Below are 17798 nucleotides of genomic sequence, written 5' to 3'. Positions count from 1 at the left end.
TTTGGTCTGAGAATTACTCAGCCAAAGGAGATATACATACATAAATATGTATATATTTATCTATTGTTTTTCTTGCATGTAGTTCTTATTTAAACATGGAAGGGTGATCAGTAGTTCTCTTTTCTACAGAAACTTCATAAAGTTTAAAGCTATGTTAAGGTATTTCAAATCAAAAAAGGGAGCCCCAGTGATTTTTTAAAAAAGTGGTATCTAGGAGGTTTTCATTATAATTGATTAAATTAACTATAAATGAAGCATGAAAACTGATTGTTTGCTCATTGTGTAAGTCTTTATTTAGCATATATTTATAAATTTTCTTTCCTTAGAAAGCATAATTTAGTAGTAATAATTATATCATTCATTATAAAACTTGCAATGCCACATAATCATGAATCTGAACATTAATCCTCATTGTCCAGAGATTTAAATATGTAGGAGATTGGAGTGAATGTTTCCTTATCCATAAGTGTACTCAGGAATTTGCTATTTTTTGATATTTTCTTGAAATAAAATCTTAATATTAGTTTATTTCCTTGAAAAGGAAGGGGTCAATCTTAGTGTTCTGATTACTTAGGTTGGGATAAAATACTCAGATAACATTTTTTTGTAAGTAACTTACACATCTTCACATATGAGGCAAAGGAATTTTTAATTAATTTTTAATTTTTTTTTTATTTCAAAGGGGTACAAATGTTTTTGTTACATGGATACATTGTATGATGCTTAAGTTGGGGCTTTTAGAGTGCCTGTCATCAGAATAGGGGTCATTGTACCCAATAGGTAAGTTTTTACCCCTCATCTTTCTCCAACCCTCAAGCCTTCTTAGTTTCCAATGACTTTTACATAATCCTTGTGCCTATATGTGCCCATCATATAGCTACCAATTATTAGTGAGAACATATGTGGTGTTTGTTTCTCTATTACTAAGATACTTCACTTAGGATAATTGTTTCCAGTCCCAACCAAGTTGCTACAAAAAATATCCCATTCTTTTTTATGGATGAGTAGTACTTCATGATATATATATATATATATGATGTGAGATAATATATATATTATCATATATATATGATGTGAGATAAAATGTGATATATATATATACTTAGAAAAAAATATATATATATATCTCACATTTTCTTTATTCACTCATCAGTTGTTGGGCACTTAGGTTGGTTTCATATCTTTGCAATTGTCAACTGTGCTATGATAAATGTGCAGGTGCAGGTGTCTTATTGGTATAATGATTTCTTTTCCTTTGGATAGATACCCAGTACTGAAATTACTGAATAGAATGATAGGTCTACTTTTATTTCTCTGAGGAATTTCCATACTGTTTTCAATAGCACTTGTACTAGTTTACATGACCACCAATAGTATATAAGTGTTCCCTTTTCAGCACAACTGTGCCAATATCTATTGTTTTTTTACTTTTTGATAATGGCAATTCTGACAGGGATAAAGTAGTATCTCTTTGTGTCTTTAATTTGAATTTCCTTGATAATTAGTGATTTTGACCATTTATTCATGTCTGTGGCCACTTGTCTATCTTCTTTTGAAAAGCTTGTATTCATGTCTTTTGCCCACTATTTAATTTTTTTCTTGCTGATTTGTTTAAATTCTTAGTAGATTCTGGATACTAGCCCTTCATCAGATGCATAATTTGTGAATATATTCTCCCATAGGTTATCTGTTTACTCTGTTGAAAGTTTACATTTCTGTGCAGAAGGTTTTTAATGTAACTGAGTCCCATTTATTTATTTTTGTTATTGCTGTATTTTCCTTTGGAAACTTAGTAATCAATTCTTTGCCTAGGGTGATGTCTAAGAGTTTTTCCTACATTTTCTTCTAGAATTTTTATGGAGCTGAGAACCAAATCAAAGACTCGATACCTTTCATAATAGCAGCAAAAAAAATTAAAATACCTAGAAATGTATTTAACTAAGGAGATGAAAGACCTTTACAGGGAGAATTATGAAATGCTGAGGAAGGAAACAGCAGACGACATAAACAGATGTGGATTGAATTGGTAGAATCAACATTGTTAAAATGTCCATATTAACCAAAGTGTTGTAAAATTGTGTATTCTTGACATAAATGGGTAGCTCAATCAAGATACCAGTGTTGGTTAAGAAGTAAAAGTTCTGAAACTGCACAGGAAACATTTTCTTCCTTACAGCTCCTAACTCAGACCATTTCATTTGCATAGCTCATAGACATCTCAGCTTACCTCAGTTTACCTCAAACTAAACTTTTAATCTTTTTCTCTAAGCTAGTAAAGCTAGGGATTACACCAAAACTTAATCTTATATGTTTCTCTACTCAATTTTCTCATATCTCTGTTGTAACTATCTTGGTTTAGGCCCACAATATCTCTTATCACAGTCAGTTTGAAAATTACCCTAACTGGTTTCCCTGTCTCTGTAATGTTCTGTTTAAATATAAGATCTCATTGTGTCATCTGTGACTAAAACTCCTCAGTGTTTTCTCTTTTCTGTAAAATAAAGTTCTAGCTCTTTAATAGAGCATACCAGGTCCTAAATGATCTTACCCCAAAGTAACTGAGAAAAACAGAACTGCTTTGAGGTTTCCATGTACATTGCCATGCTTCCTGAATATTTTTTGCTAATACTTTCCTTTTCCTCTCTGGAAAAGTTTCCTTATATCTTTTCTCTTGGTCCACTCCTACTTAAGATTTTAACACTGAACTCATATAGGCAGCTTTGCTTGATAGATGTCTTCTGTTATCTGTTGGTCCTGGGGGCTGTTCTATAATACTGAGACAGTGCATTTCTGTATCATTTCTGAACCAAACAGTTCTATGTCACTAATTGTCCTTGACTATGATGAATCTAATCTCCTTATAAATAAAAGTGTGTGTGTGTGTATGTGTGTGTGTGTGTGTGTGTCAGCACATGGCAGAGTGTCTGACACAGAGAAGGTCCTAAATAAATTTGTTGACTGAATGGAGATATGGATGTGAATGTTCCTAGGAGTCCTTCAAATGTGTTTTGGATCACATTTAATCATCAGTTAGGTATGCTCTAGACAGGATTTCTGTGTGGATTAGAACATTTAATTAGTAGCAACCACTTTCCTTTTCAATTTCAGATTCCTTCATATTCCCTCAACTAGAGGTATAGAAGCAGATAAAGGGGAGCAAGTACTGGCCTTTGCTCACATAGGCTTAAGGGTTTTAATTATCTGAAATGTTACTTTGTGATATCATAATTAACATAACATTTTAAATTGATAGCAAATGGTATTATTAGGATTTATTAATACTAAGTTAGCATTTCATATAAACTGGAGTCACCATTAAAATAATAAGATAATGACAATAATAATCAGTGACAGTCCTATTATATTTCTATCATCTGGGAAAATGTACATGCATTGGATGGATCATCTTTAAATGCCTAGAACAATGTCAGGAGTTCATTTTGTTTCTGTGTTTGGAACAATGATGGAATCATGTCCCAAGTTATGTTGAATTAAAATAAAAGCTTTAAAACAGTAGCATTATATTTAATTATAAACTATATTATTTATATATTATGTATATTTATTATTTATATATTATTTATATATTTATATATAATATATATTATTTATATTTTATATATATTTAATTATAAACTATATTATTTATATATTATGTATTTATTATTTATATATAATATATAATTCATATATTATATATTTAATTATAACTATATTATACAAATATAATTATAAAATTATGGGATAGAAATTAATATAGTAGGTGCAACATTCTGTTTCTTTAGGATTGAATTCAGTTTGAATTTTATCTAAAACCAGGGAACACACATTAGTAGTCATGTATACCCCATTATCTGCAATCATATATAAGAAGGAGCAAATATAGGTTCAATCATTGAATTTTATTATAAGGAACACAGAAATGTGGTTGGGCAATGACAAACATGTGTACATGTGAGATAAGCCTGTAGACGCTAGAATACAACAGACTTGTATGTGCTGTGTTATCTAGAGCAAATTACTCAATGTCTCTGAGCTTTAAGTTCTTATCTATAAGAAAGTGATACTCATTCCTACTTAAGAAGGTATTAGTATGAAAATTACGTGATATTACAGATAAAAGTATACAGCAGAGCTGGCACCTAGAGTCCCATAAATATCACCTGTTATCATGAATAATGGGAAACTCATTTCTTCTTTTTTTAATTTAATTTAATTTATTTTTTGGAACATGATATTTGTACATATATGTGGGGTACATGTGATATTTTGATACATGTATACACTTTGTAATGATAAAATCAGGATAATTAGGATATCTATCACCTTAAACATTTATCACATCTTTGTGTTGGGAACATTTCAAATCTTCTCTTCCGGCTATTTTGAAATATACAACACATTGTTGTAATCTGTAGCCACCCTACTCATCTGTCAAAAAGTAGATCTGATTCTATAATAATCATATGTTTATATATTTTATCCAATCTCTCTTAATCCTCTCTCTCCACACACACCCTTCTCAGCCTCTGGTAATTATCATTCTACTCTCTACCTACATAGGATCAAATTTTTATCTCCCACCTTTGAGTGAGAACATGTGATATTTGTCTTTCTGTGGCTGGCTTATTTCAGTTAACATAATGACCATAACATTCCATCCCTGTTGTTGCAAATGCCAAGATTTTCTTATGGGTGAATAGTATTCCATTGTGTGTGTATGTGGGTGTGTATATACCACATTTATTTATCCATTTATCTACTGAGGCACACTTTGGTTGATTACATATCTTGGCTATTGTGAATAATGCTGCAATAAGCATGAGGGTGTGGGCATCCCTTTGAAATAAATTTCCTTTCCTTTGGATAAATACCCAGTAGTGGGATTGGTTGATTATATGGTAGGAATCTCATTCTTTCTTATCTTTGGTGTACTAGTCTTAAGCAGTGCTGTCTAATAAGGTAGGCACCAGCCATATGGCTATTTAAATTAATTAAAATTAAATTAAATTAAAAATTCAATGCTAAATATCTACATGTACATGTAAAATATTTTCAACATTGCAGAAAGTTCTATTAGTACTATTCTCAAGTATTACTATAAAATGTTTTATTGTGATATAAAATCTCCATTCCCTGCTTCCAAGTAATTGTTAACAGTTAGCACTCTTAAGCAAGTGCAGAACTTTGTATATTATTTAGAGACAACACTGTAGGCAAAATACTATTTAATGTGGGTGGTGGATTATATGAATTTGACCTTAAAGGATAAGTAGAATTTGGAGTATTGGGAAGGTAAAAGATGAAAGGAAAACATTTCAAGTGAATAAAGTTCTAGGATTTATATTCAATACTCAAGTGTGTCCTGATGAGTACTGGGGGTGAATTTCTTTAAGGGAAGCAAATAAAGTGTGTTTAGGACTAAAGTAAGAAAGATATAAAGTAAGTAGAAGGATAAAAAATCTATATAATAGATGGATAGATATATGATAAACAAAATATAATAAAATACTAATGGCAAATTCTAGTTACTGGTATATGAGTGCTTACTGTAAAATTCTGGAACTATTCTCTATGCTTGAAATGTTTATAGTAAAATATTTGAAAATTTGAAAGTGTTTAATATTTTCAGCTATGTATCAGTATATAAAAAAAGAAAAATAGAAAGAAATAGCCCAAATGGCTATTTGTGCTAATAAAAAATGTTAGGCATATATAAATTTTTTGCTTTTATAAGAACATTTAAGAACATTAAGAACATTTTTAAAGAACATTTAAAAAGTAAAATCAAAAGTATTAAGTACGTTGGTTCTAAAATAATGAATTCCTGGTCCAACTATAGGACTGTGAAGACTTGGACATTTACTGTCTGTATGACTTTGGATAAATTACTTAGTCTCAAATTCTCTAAACCTCACTTCTCTTTTTAGTAAACTGTGATTAACAATAGTTCAAAATTCCTAAGGTTGTCGTGAGGATTAGATGTTTTAATACAGGCAATGTGCACAGAATAAGATCTATCACCTGGTAAATATTAGCTAATACTTTTAAGAAGCAGACATTTTAGAAAATATTATTATACAAATAGCTCCCACCCTACCCCCACTATTGCATTTGTTTAGTAGGTTATGCATTCTTTAATCTCTGAAACCTAATGATTTATTATTTTTTTTATTAAATGAACTGTATCTTTTCCTTAAAGCTTATGTATTTGAGGGTCTTGGAAAAGAGACTTCAAAGTAGCAACAGAACTTATGGTAGAGGGATAGCAGCTCTTCTGGAGAAAGTCAGAAGTACTATAAGTTTTCCACAGAACACTCTTTGATCCTGCTGGTTTATAGAACAAAACAGACTTCTGTAGCTGTTAGCCTATTAGCACTCCCTGGGGAGAGAACTTGATGAGGAATAAGATGACTGTATAGAGAAGCACAGTACAGAGAAAGAGGTATCTCTTGAGGTTTAGTGGATGTTTTTTTGTGGTGTCATTGATTTCTTCACCTTGAACGACGATTAGAATCTGTATAAATTCAGCACAGAACTCTCCATGCAGTTGTTTATAGCTCCAACTTTCAAACTTTTCATTATAGAAGGCTCATTTTCTCTTTCGGGGCTACATTTAGCACTGAGATGATAAATAGCTCCTCTGGGATTGAAGGAGGTTCTAAGATTATAAATTGTAGTTTAAGTACATATCCTATCTTTTCTTGAGCCCACAGGAAAGAGTATGGATGATTCCTTTGATCTATTTACTCCTTTTTAATAAACATGCAAAATACAATCATGGGCTATCTTTTATGGATTGCTTTATAGGTATTACCTGGCTATGAAATCGTGAACCAGATGTGTTACAAATATATAAATTGTCAGACTATACTGGGGCAGAGAGTTCTGCAGAGTTCTTATTTGGCTGCTGGGAACTGGATATCCAGGGCTGTCTGCCAGGATGATAAAATGCAGAAGGGGAAGACAAAGCTATGTGCTTTGCAGTGTTTGGTTCCATTCTTGTCACAGATTGGACTCTTGCTGGTGACAGTGTGGTTGTTAGATTGTATTGCCACCTAGAGAATTACACTCATCCCAATTATTACAAACCTGAGAGTATCTAGTTGGGTTTATACTATTAGCAATATCAGAATGCTTCTTAGTCAATAGATCTAAATAAACATAATCTTTTTCCATTATTTTATGATTTCATGGTATTTGGTATTCCTTAAAGACATATATATAGTGCTTCCTCTATCTCTGTAGACCTGGAGATTAGTAGTGAAAGGCATGTAGTGAATATAAAATAAAGATATTTTGAGTGAATGAATAAGTGAGGGAACTTACTCTGTTTAATCTGTTTTAATTATTTTTCAACATTTTCTAGAGAGTGGTCTTATAGTTCAGCAACCATTGTTTTACATAAAAATATTTTTCGAATACTGAACACAGAAGTAATTTTTGTAATCTATTTACAAATTAGATATGCCTATATATTTTAGGAAATTATTTTTTCCATTTATAAAAGTAATGTGAGCTCACAGCAAAAATAAAATTAAATAACATAAAAATATTTTAAATGACAATTACTCACTTTTCCTAACCACATACAAATGAGTGCAGTTAATATTTGGGGATACTTTTATACCTTTTTGCTATACATTGCACACAATAACACACACATATTTTAAATTATATGATTAACAAGAGATGAATTTGCCATTATTCATTTTAATGATTCTCTAATGATGAACATTTAGGTTGTTTCTAATTTTTGGTATCTTTAATAATTAAAAGTAAATATGCTTTTAGTCAAATTTCTACACATGTGAAGAATAGATTCATTAAACTAGAATTTCTGTGTCCTTTTTTACTCTAAAAAAAGAGTATCTGTTACTTTTGAGTCTGAGTGCTATGAAAAATCTAATTCACTTATGCTGAAAATCTTAATACCAGCATTAAAGATTTAAAATACAATTGTTGCAGACACAAAGTTTAGCATTAAAACTATCCTAGGAGGAACATTTCTTTTATTATCTTTGAGATGTATACTATATTTACACACATAGTTATTGCCATCACATAATTGCAGCTTTTAGAGTTGGTATATACAAAAAGTCTGAGCTTTCACATCCAAAATGTATTTTATATTTCACTATGTCTAGATGGCATTTATACTCTCTTCTAGGCCTTGAAAATTGCTGTAAAGCAGCAACCATTTGTAAATAATCACAGTAATTCTTTTTCATTGCTATTCAATGTTAGATAGAACTGAACTAGTAGCCTAAGTTCTGAATCTTGGGATTCACTGTTCACTGTGTGTATGGTGGGGGAAGAGACAGAGAGAGAACCAGAGATACAGACAGAGACAGAGAAAGAGAGAGAAAGTAAAGGAGGAAGGGAGGAGAGGGGGAGAATATGATTATGAATGGTGAGTGAATTTAATTCTTTCTCTCTTGAGTCATTTTTGCTTTCTTGGTTATCCTTCCCAAATGTCTGCTTTTCTCACCTTTATTTTATCCATATCTTCCACTCTTTAATTTACTTTTATCCTTCTATTCCCATATAACCACAGGATTTGGGTGATTCTGATGTATCTAGAAGTTATCTCTAATCCATGTCTTTTTTTTTTTTTTTTTTTACCTCACCAATTTCTTTACCAGTTCTTCTGTCTATCTTCTTGTTCCCAAGTAACAATAAAATATGATGCTTTTCCAAAAATAACTTTGTTTTGTTTTCTTCTCCCTATCTTCTAATGCTGAGACTGTTGCTCTGTTTTCCTTTCAGTACCCTCACCCACCACCCCACAGACTCATGGGTTTGTTTCTCATTTCCAATCCAGTGATTTCAAAACCCATACAACAAACCATCAGCAAACTTTGATGACTTTTTGAGATTCCACCAAGGTCTAATGAACATGAGCAGTATAAGTGAGGTAATGGGCATTTACAAAAGCAGTGGGGATTACGTGGTGAAAACCACCAAGCTTCACTCCAAATGATTGTGTACCACCAAGTTCTACCATAGAGTTCTCTGAATGATTGCATTGGACATTGCCCCAAGTACTGGTCCCTACTCTTTCCCTTTGCTTGTTGTTAGTTTTGATGTCATCCTCCTGTTATTAGATATTATAAGTAGAGTTTCTGAGGTCTTGGCATCATCTTTGGTTGGGTTCTCCTTCCTTGGATAATTTGCCATGGCTAACCTCTCTCTTCTTGTCTCTCTCAGTCTCTCAGAGTCTCTGTCTCTCTCTCCAACTCAACTCTCTTCTCTTCTCCTCTTCTTTCCTTTATCATCTTTTGAATTATATCTCATAGCAGTTTAATCTGCCTGAGGATTGAAGCATAGGTATGTAGTGTGATAACGGGGCTTTATACTGTAAAGAAAGAGAGATGCCAATTCCAGGGGGATGTATTTCCTGTCAGATCCAACTGGGTATTTTTTTAAAACATGTCTTCACACCAAAGAGGCCAAAGGCATTCTACAAAAAGGGTCAGCATCCCTCTTTCCAGTACTACAGGGGATCTTTCTAGACTCCTTCTGTTGCCATTTCAAACTGACTTTGCTATTATTTTATTTCCCTTTGCTCCTATTGTCTGAATTCATTTATTGTCTTCTTGTTAAGATATTCTGGATCTTGTTAGGATATTATGCCTCATTCATAATTACAGTTTGGTTCATTATTTAGGGTCTCCACTAGACCTGTCTTTAGACGAGACCTTGTCTTCAGATTTTCCTCAGCTTCATGTTCTACCCACCGAGGTCAACAAATTACATTGATTATACACAGTTGTAGCTCTCATAATCCAAACCAAGTTAGAATTCCTCTAGTTAACCATGTAGAGAGTTCAGAGTCCATGACAAGGGCCTTAATATATGGTAATTTTTTTGCTACTATTGCATTTAATCAAAAAATAATTAGAAATGGAGGACCATCATTAAGAATTTAGACTTTGGAATGAGACAAACCTAGATCAGATTACAAGATCTGCCACTTACAAGCAGTGTGACTTTGCAAAAGTTTATGTAACTATTCTGAGTTTGAGTTTTTCCATTAATAAAATATACACAATAACAGAACCAACCTAATAGGCTTATTGTGGGAATTAAGATGCTGTAAGGAACTTAGTGTGTTGCTTATAACATAAAAAGTGCTTAATAAATGATTCTTATCATCTTTATTTTAGTGGTGGGTGGAAATTCTAGGACAAAATGATCTATGAATGTATTTTTTCACTAAATGTTAAAATCTGTAGGTAAATTTTATTTTCCCAGATCCACCTCTTTTATGATGGTCTGGGTGTTGTCATGTAAAATGTTATAAACAATCAAAACAACAAAAACACGATGGGATACCAAAAGTCATCCTGAAAGTGGAAGCCACTGGATTTATATATATTTGAAGTTTATATTCTACAGATTCGGCCATATTTGGAGATCCATAAGTATGGACTTTATTACATCCACCTGGAATTGTAAAGCCTCACCTGTATGAGACAGATGATAGTCAAACAAGAATCATAAAGTTTAGGAGAATCTAGGGAATGCTGAGGAAGGATTCATAAAAGGAGGAACATATCCATAAAGTAAAGCATTAATGTTTACTTCAGGCATATCGTTTTCATTCTGGTTCTCCTCCAAGGTAAAGTCTCCTAATTCTGCCAAATTTCACTTGCATATAAACATTTGTACTCTGCAATTTGGCATTACACTGCATAGGGAATGGGTAGCTAATTCCTGAGATCCTACTTTTTTTCCTCTAATCTTTCCAAAAGAAAATTTCCCTTGTGCTCATTGACCCAAAAATAAAGTGTGGTAAGTAAATAGCACCTCCCAGGGAATGGTTCACACACACACACACACTGTTTTAATGTGATGCTTCCTACAACCAAAGAGGCTAAGTCATAGGCCGTTTTCTATGGCCCTCCACCATCAATCTCCTGAATGTGCTGAGTCCAAACACCTGGGTTACACAGGCAGACAGAGCTATTTTAAGGGACAATTCCCCATGCTTCCACTTGGTCTCACTATATTAAACAGCTCCTCTTCTTGAAATTACAGAATGCTGGAGTCAGAAGGGGTTTTAGTAAGCACCAAGTTTAGCATTTCTCAAACGGTCCCAGAGTATTGTCATCATCTCAAGAGATGGCAAAATGGAAAAAGGTGAGGGGATTTGTGGTCAAACAAGTTTGTTAAAATCTTTACGATGTTAGTTGGATTATTAGTGGGGGAAAAAAGGAAAGAAAAAACAAGCAAGCATGGGATATGTAGCATTTCTCAACCTTGACTGTACGGCATGCATTAGCATCTTCTGGTGCACAAGCATGATGCAGAATAGTTTGGGAAATCCAGTGTGATTCCACTACTTCACTTTTGCAATCTCTTGAAATAGTATACTCTCATTCTCTCCCTCTGCCTGACTCTGTTTATCTTTGCCTCTCTGTATCTCTCCATTGGCTTTTATGTGTCCATAAAACTCACTCTCCTTGTTTCATTTTGCCCCTTTGTTTCTCTGTCTTTTTTCTTCCTCCTTATCTTCGTGTATTTATCTATCTCCTAATCTCTGTTGTTGTTGTTATTGTTGTTGTTGTTTGGTCTGTCACTCTGTGTGTCTTGTGTCCTTTCTCAGTCTCTGTCTTTTTCTGTCTCTCTTACGCTTTTGCTTATTCCCTCCACTGATATAGAATACTTGACATTGGTTGGGCAGGAATCATCAGAGTCCAGGTACGGAGTAAACAATTGCTCTAACAAGCAATACGTTTTAGGATCAACAATGAGGAAAGTCATTTACCTTGTTTCATCCCTAGTTATTTTAATCTTAGCTTAAATTCATTATAACTCACCACCATGATGTGATTGAGGGTAGAAAGGGGGTATTTCCGATCTGTCTTTAAAAAAGGCTGTCAATACTCAAATTCCTAGAAGCACAAAAAAACTTTAGTTATTGTTTTTAAGTCACTACTTGATAGTGGTTCTCAAAATTCTTGTCCTTGGAACATGACGGTTTACAAAACCCTTTTTGGTGGTCTGCTAAGTGAAAACTGTTTTCAACATAAAAGTAAGGTAGTATTTGTTTTTTTTTTCATTTTATTGACAATTTCCCTAATGGTGCAAATGCAATGACAAATAAAATTGCCAGAGTCTTAGCACAGTTCAAGGTGGTATCACCAAACTGATACTAGCGGTCATTGTATTTTTCTTTTTTTATTGATTTTTATTCTTTAATTTTTTTATTCCAGTTATGGGGGTACAAATGTTTAGGTTACATATATTGCCTTTGCCCCACCTGAGTCAGAGCTTCAAGTATGTCCATCTCCCAGACGGTGCTCACCACACCCATTAGGTGTGTATATATCTATCACCTCCCCCTCTTCCTACCTGCCCAACACCCGATGAATGTTATTACTATATGTGCACTTAAGTGTTGATCAGTTAATACCAATTTGATGGTGAGTACATGTAGTGCCTGTTTTTCCATTCGTTTGATACTTTGCTTAGTAGAATGGGTTCCAGCTCTATCCAAGATAATACAAGAGGTGGTATATAATCATTGTTTTTTGCGGCTTTTTTGTAGAACTCCATGGTATACATATAGACATTTTATTAATCCACTAATGTATTGATGGGCACTTAGGTTGTTTTCACATCTTTGCAATTGTGAATTGTCCTGCTATAAACATTCGAGTGCAGATGTCTTTTTTATAGAATATCTTTTGTTCTTTTGGGTAGATGCCTAGTGATGGGATTGCTGGGTCAAATGGTAGTTCTACTTGTATCTCTTTGAGGTATCTCCATATTACTTTCCATAGAGGTTGTACTAGTTCACCACCTTTGTAATTCATTTATTTTTTTTCTATAGCCCACAGATCAAAGAGTGACCATCTTTTATTTGAATTTTTTAAAAAAGCCAGTTTACTTAACAGTGTCTTTGATGGAGTAGCATAGATTATTATTTTTTTATAACTTGTCTTCTAAATAAACACCTTCTTAATAATCTGTGTGATGAAATGTGAAGAATGCATAAAGCACTTTTACCATAAACTGAAGTATGGTGTTGTCCTCAGCAAGTGCACTTGTATGATTGTTTGAGTTACAAACTTAACTTTTTCATTTCACACCATTTTAAAATGAAAGTGTGACTAATAGTCAAACTAAAGTTATTGAGACTTAGATATTTGGCATAATTTCTCAAAAATAAACAAAGTAAACTTTTCACTTTAAGAAAAGCAACTATTTTGTATTTGTTTTTGTTTCCAGTGATCAAATTCAAGCTTTCAAGAGAAAATTAAAATTTTTAAATCTTTTATATACCACCATAAGTTTGATTGCTTCTCAGTAATTAAAAAACATTCTGGTAAGATTGGTGGTGATTTTAGCAAATGTAACTTTTTTGTATATCTGTTAATAATTTGAAAATGTGCATAATTGAGTGAACCAGTATTTGCCAGATGGTCAATACCTGATGACCACGCATGCATAGGTGAAAGATCTATCTATTAACAGTAAGAGATAGACCAGTGGGTTTTTATATAATGGTATAAAAAGTTATTTGATGTTGTTTCAGATTTTAAAATATGACTAAATTTTTAGAAACCACTTTTCATAGAGGGTTACCATGCTATCGAATAATTTGTTCAATAACTTAAAACCCAGTGAAAATCTCTCTCTTTTCTAAATACATGTCTGCATCAGACTGGATTTTCTTCATCTGTTTCCACCAAAATAACATATCACAGAGGTTGAATGCAGATTGAATCTGGCTGTCTTCTAGCAAGCCAGACTTTAGGGAAATTTACCAAGAATGTAGAACAGTCTCACTTCCCAATTCTTTTGTCCTGAAAAAATATAATGATTTGTTATAAAAGCATGCCATTTATATCACCATGTTTTGGGTTTACTGTTATTTTTAAATTAATTAATTCTGGAATACTAATTAAATAATAAGCAATAAGAATACTTTAAAAGTGTCTCAGCTTTCATTCCTAAAAAGAAAAATACAAATTAATATAACCTAAATAAATTAATGCTTTTCATAATAGGAAGTATATATGGACCCTGATTCCAAAAAGTTTGAGACCTGATTTAAGACAACTTCCTACCTCCTCATTCCTATGTATCTTAGTTCAGATTGGCAGAAAGAATCTGAATATTAATGATAAACAAAGTACGGCAAAGAATTTTAGTATTAATGGTAAATTCCATTTCAGTAATATCTCTAATTTACTTTGAACCAGTAGTCTCAGACCAAACTTATGTACTTCTATTCTTAAGTATTGCAGAGTAAGTAACTTCCTTAGCAGTACTGATTAATAGCCCCTTATTGTTTATCCCATGATGATGCTGGGAAAGTCATTTATACACTCAGTAAGCATTTGGATACGTATTTTGTGCCAGCCCTCAGCATTGTGTGTACATGTTACACACATCTTTTATTTTAATCTTTAAAATAATACTACCAAAGTAGCAATTTGAATCAGTTGTCAATAATTTATTACTCCATAACAAACCTCCCCAAAACTCAGTAGCTTAAAACAGATATTATTCTGTTTGTGTCTAATTCTGTAGGTATGCACTTTGTTCTGATCTCAGCTCAGTGGCACTTCTGCTTATCTCTCGTGGGTCACTCATGCACCTGCAATCATCTGGCAACTCAACTGAATTTGAATGGTCTAAAATGGCCACTTCTCTGTCTGGCAGGTGGTATTGCCTGCCAAGTGGGCTATATGTCTCTGGCAGTCTAGCGTGGTTTCTTCTTACTGTGGCAAAACAGTTCCAAGAGGGTAACACCAGAAGATGCAAGGTCTCTTAGGTTCTAGTCTCAGAAGTCACATATCTCTATGTTCTGTTGGCTGAACAACTCACTAGGCAAGCCTAGATTTTAGAGATGGAGAAAAACGCTGCCTATGAAAGATGAGAATTGCAAAGTCACATTGCAAAGAAAGTATGCACAGAGGTGGCAGGAATTATCACAGCCATTTTTAAAGCTGTGTATCACAGTGTCGTTAGATCCATTTTATAGATGAAGAAACTAAGACAGAACAGCTGGAAAGTGGTTGAGTCCAGATTTGAACACTGGTCTTTCTGTTGCCAAAATATATACTCTTAACCACTGAAATATTTAGATAGATATTAAGCCATTGTTTTAACTCTAGGAATAAAGTCAGATGAGGCTTTGGTTTGCCATCTTTGTACTAAACTGTCACTGCCTATCCACTATCTCTGCTGCCACCCTCTGTGTGGTTCTCCATGTTCTATGACATGCCCACACACTTCCCTAATAGATATTTGTAAGAAATATTGTCAGAGACCCTTGGACCCAAAGGAAAATGTAGAAGCATAGGTTCAGGGCTAAAGAGAAAATACACTAAAAACACAAAATTCTTACGTGGTTTCTATTGATAGGGAAATTAAAGCAACATTCTTTGCTCCAATCTGTACCTGAAGTGAACTTATGAGAGATCTTGAGATGTCAATATTATTTAATGAAGCCAGTGGACTCTTTCATATCTAATTTCTGAGAAGAAAGACCCACTTGTGCCATCTAGTACCATTGTAATTACTGTTTTTACAGAAAGAGAAATCCAGGAAGCCACCAGGAGAGTGAAGCAACAATTTCTTCTAAAGTGACTAATTTAAACTTGATCACTATGACATGTCTCCTTAAGCTTGAGATGTTTTACACAATGAGGTGTTCAGTGTTTTCAATACTGTGATTTGCATAACCAGGATTTTATTTAATTATTTTGCAGAAGATTCTATTGTAATGAAAACGAAATAGTTATTAAAGGGTATAGACCTAGGCTGATGAATTCATTGTATTTTATGTGATTGCAGTATAATTTCTTGCAATGAATTTGGCTCTTAAGTGCTGTGTGTATGTGTATGACTGTGCACGTACATGTGAGAGAGACAGAGAGAGGCGTCTAAGAACATTGCAACATAGCACTCTACTTTGCAAATACATGAATGAGCTTTCAATTTGCAAAATTGTCAATGCTAGAACATGTATCTACAGAGTAATATATTTTATTATAATTATAGTTATTAATGGAAATAGATAAATATGTTCCACTGTCATATGATAGTTTCATTACCTCATCTTTTAGGCCATCCACAAGCATCTTAAAAATAAAAAAGCTATATTTTCAAATTATTTTTCTTTCTCTAACATGCTAACTACAAATTCATTGCTTTCGTACTTTCTATCATCATCTATATGATATTACGATATATAGTTCATTTATTTTGTAACAGATTGATTATAATTACTCAATTAGATGTGGAAGTTGTTTTATACCCTAATTATTATTTTTTAATATCTATTTAAGAATACATCTTGATTTACAAAAACACATATAATAAAGTGCATTATCTGAAAATGCAAGCAATACTGTTAACAGGGGTGGATATATCCATTTGAATTGTGAATCTGAAGCCTGAAAACACATTTGCAATTTTTTTTTCCATTAGAGGAAAAGCAGATAGCTGGAAAACAACATGAGGAATTTGAGATGAGCACTATTGGAAGTAGCTAAGGTGGTTTTTTTGTTGTTTTTTCCCATGTTCCCAAGAGTTTTTGTTTCATTTCATTTAGGAAATCCACTGGAGATGGTTTCAAGATGTAGAATCCTTATATGTGAAGTATCCCAAATGAAGTTGGAGCATCTGCATTGAAAGTGCTTCATGTTGTGGTAAGAGGAAATGATTCTTAATATGTTGCCTCTTGAAGAATGTAATGAGACATACACATGTGTGTATGTATATATAATGTGTATATATATATATATATACATATATATATATAAAATATCTTTTCTTCTTATGAACATATAATGAAATACAAATTATGAAGGTTTATTACCCAGTACAGGAGTTTGAGATTTAAAACAACAACAACAACAACAACAACAACAACAAAACCTCTTTATTATTTTGCAGTGATTATTTTCTGGCTCTTGAAGTAGAATAGAGCACAGTGGGGGACTCAAATTTGTCATTCATTTCCCATTATGTGTATGTGCATTATTTATGTTAGCCAATAAGTTATCCTAACAGCCTCAGGAGGTAGGTATTATTATTCCCACAGTACAGATATGGAAACAGAAGTTCAGAGAAATTGAAACCTTATCCAAGATCATGCAGCCAATAAATGGCACAAGAGCAATTTGAGTGTAAGTGCTACTCTATCACTAGTGTGCTGCCTCTAGCAGTTGTGATAGGTGAGGAGCCAAAACATTAACATAGGTTGTGGGCAACAACCTCAAGTTTTAACCTGTCATTTAGAAAAGAGTCATAATGGCCTTTCCTCAGATGGAAAATCAAAGTAAAAGAATTTCCTTTATATTTTACTACTCTTAAAGAGAGAATTATTTCTATATATCTTTGACTGGTTACGTAGATGGTGGTGTTACAGAAGAAATTGAAATTTATAGAAATACTGACATTGAAAAATGTATGGTATAATTTTCTCACTCATCTTTGCTATAAGATGAAAATCTATAGCCTTCCTCTATACAAATACCCTGTCATGGATGCTGACATGGTTTAATGGAACTAGTATTAATCTTTCCTTTATGGCTAATTGGTATATAACCTTGAGCAAGTAACTTAAACAGTCCAATTTCCTTTTCTTGTTACCTGTGCCATGAAATTTTTGCAAGACTCCATTGAAATAAGAGATAATATATGAAAGGTACCTATCATTCTGCCTAGCACACTGTAAATATTCAATAAATAAGAGCCATTTCAAAGAGCATATAATCTAAAAGCTATTAAAATATAAGCTACTATTTTGTTATAGCTCTATCTATGAAGAT

General features: G+C 33.0%; 1 non-coding gene across 1 annotated transcript in view; it reads left to right on the top strand.

Annotated features, from left to right (window-relative positions):
• LOC105871193 (uncharacterized) overlaps nucleotides 1–17798 on the top strand; it is an 869222-nt gene that overhangs the window by 228017 nt on the left and 623407 nt on the right. The window contains exon 2 of the transcript XR_012922106.1: nucleotides 16577–16673. This is a non-coding gene — a transcript (uncharacterized LOC105871193). The remainder of the gene's footprint in view (nucleotides 1–16576; nucleotides 16674–17798) is intronic.

Source organism: Microcebus murinus, chromosome 12, assembly GCF_040939455.1.
Source record: "Microcebus murinus isolate Inina chromosome 12, M.murinus_Inina_mat1.0, whole genome shotgun sequence".
NCBI classification, from domain to species: Eukaryota; Metazoa; Chordata; class Mammalia; order Primates; family Cheirogaleidae; genus Microcebus; species Microcebus murinus.
Note: the sequence above shows the minus strand (reverse complement) of the source record. Positions and strands in the feature narration are given on the sequence as shown.